At 41.4% G+C, this 2482-nt stretch overlaps 1 protein-coding gene across 2 annotated transcripts in view; it reads left to right on the top strand.

Annotated features, from left to right (window-relative positions):
* Positions 1-2482, top strand: part of MYPN (myopalladin) — a 106614-nt gene that overhangs the window by 1470 nt on the left and 102662 nt on the right. The gene's annotated exons all lie outside the window — the stretch shown is intronic.

Here is a 2482-nt window from a genome sequence, read left to right as displayed (position 1 = left end):
TGGACACCTGACTCCCCTCCCCTCTGCGATCTTAGCGCCTCCCCAACTATTCTCCTTACCTCATTGAAGTCTGCCCTCCTGAAGTCCAGGGCTGCTGCCTTGCTGCAGGCGTTTGCCACCTTGCGCTAGATGGTGAATTCCAGCAGGCGATGATCACTGTCACCCAGGTGGTCGAGAACCCACAGCCCCCTCACCAGGTCGTCGCCTGTGGCCAGCACCAGGTCCAACAAGGCATCTTCCCTGGTGGGCTGTGCACCTCCTGGGTTAGATGGAGGTCCTGTATTTCGGCTAGGAACCTACATGAGCAGTCAGACCTGACTGACTGCTCTTCTCAGCAGATGTCTGGAAAGTTCAGGTCACCCATGATGACCACGTCCTTTAACCTAACTACCTCTGTGAGCTGACTTAAGAATTCCTGACCTAGCTCTTCCCCTTGGTTGGGTGGTCTGTAGTAGACCCCTACCATTAAGCCCCTTTCCCCTTTAAAAAACCCCACAGAGCCAGAAACACCTCAATACCAATCCAGATTCTGGCAATGATTCCTCCCACTTAACCTTAGTTTCTCCATCTATAAATGTTTCAATTAGTCACTGTTTCCACCTGCAGCTGGGGAGATGTTGATGATTAAATAGGAAGTGATTGTAAAGATTTTTGGAAATTAAATATAGGTCAAGTGGGAAACGGATTATTAAAATGATCACTTTTATCCTGGAATTCTGAGTCTTCACTGGTATTTCTAAACCTAAAACCATTAAAATATAGATCATAGGACATTTTTTTCATTCAATTATGTTGGTGCAACCATATAGACTTTGCTGAAGTTGTGTCAGTGTAAATACAAGAAGAATTTGAGTCGTCTTCTAAGGAAATGCTATTTACTTTTATTTTTTTATTAATACCTTTAGTATTTTAAAAAGGTAGGGTAGTTGCCTACAGTTTTCTTAGATAAATCTCAGTTGCCTTCTAAAATATATTGAAGGGCCTTTCTTGTGCCTTCAGAGTTCTCATTCAACACTAGGTTTATAACTTCTCTAGTAAGTGTAACAATCGTCATCATCTTCATCAAATGAAAGGCATCCAGAGATTTCTGTGGTAAAGAATTTGTCTTCTGTGCTCTCAGTCTCACTCCCCAGTGGTTGCTATCTCTCAGAAAGGAGTCCTGGCAGTATGTTCCTCTATTAAGAGGAAAGGAGTGAAGAGCTACAACAATTCCTTTTGTTTTGGCCAATCTTCAACTATGGAAAATCCTTCTAAAGAGGACAACAAGAATTTCCTCCATGTATGAGAAGCCATTCTAAATGGAGATTGTCAGGCCATTTTTGTCCCCATTGAGCCTATGCTTTCCATCCCTAAAGCTAAACCATGATTTATGGTATCACAGTGAATCTTTTGTCAGATTTGTCAGTGACAGGAATGTGAATTTCCTGTAAAGGATCTGTTAGCTGTCAATAGAAGAGGCATGGTGTTCCTAAGCTGAAACTGAAGGAAAGCATCTTACTTGGGGCAATAACCTTCCAGCATGTTTCTTACTCAAATTCTGTGATCTATTTAAGTGTTTGGGGGAGGGGAGTCTTTTCTTTTCTTCATAATCTGGTTGTTGTATTTCTGTCATCCAAAATGCTAAACTGAGTTCAGACCTCTGTCTGGTAGAAGAGAAACCTGCTAGAGAGGAGAATAATAAAAGGAAAGAGATTTTCCTGAAAAGAGTAGAATGGCTATACTTCCAGCCCTTATATATTCATTTCCTGTTCTGAAGAAGTCTCTAGCTTCTAAAAAGGAGTTTTTGCCTAGACATTAGAAGCCATTTTTCTCTCTTGGATGCAAACTAACATATTGAACTGGAATACCTACATTTAGTTTGAGAATGTTTTTCTATTCTAATAGAGTTATTCTGACTTGTTACAATGGTGTAAGTTTAAATAACTCTGCTCCACTTCACTTCACTTCACTTACACTGGCGTAAGTTTAAATAACTCCAAAGAAGTGGCTATTGTGCACATAAGTTGTTGTTAAACTGGCTTCTTTTTCTGATTCATAAGCCTGTATTAAGTTAGTAGTAAAAAAGAGTAGAAATGACTATAGAAAGATCATTGCAAAGTGTTTCCATCATAAATGCATAGTAGTGAAATTCACTTGACCAGAAACGCTGAACATGATAACATTCTGAATCTAAATTCTTGTTGAGAAATCTAAGTACTTGTCTAGAGACAATAATAAAAAGGTTAATTGGAAAATAAATTATAATATAATAAAAGCCTTCGTCTATCTGTCTATCTGTCCATAATGCTCTGGACCAACTGCACATGCACCGCTTAGAGAGCATGCGCTGATTGGCTGCGAGGGTTACAGACAGAGGGAGCAAGGGAGCTGCTGCACTGCCCTTCCCCCCCCAACAGCTGGCAGGGAGGGGGAGGTGGTGAGAAAGAGGGGAAGAAGGGAAGGGGGGAGGGGAAGTGGAGTTCCCAGGGGCAGTGCGCCCCCA

The sequence above is a fragment of the Gavialis gangeticus genome, unplaced genomic scaffold (assembly GCF_001723915.1).
Source record: "Gavialis gangeticus isolate Ggan-Ray unplaced genomic scaffold, GavGan_comp1, whole genome shotgun sequence".
Lineage (NCBI taxonomy): Eukaryota > Metazoa > Chordata > Crocodylia > Gavialidae > Gavialis > Gavialis gangeticus.
The sequence above is the reverse complement of the archived record's forward strand: the minus strand, read 5'-3'. Positions and strand labels throughout refer to the sequence as shown.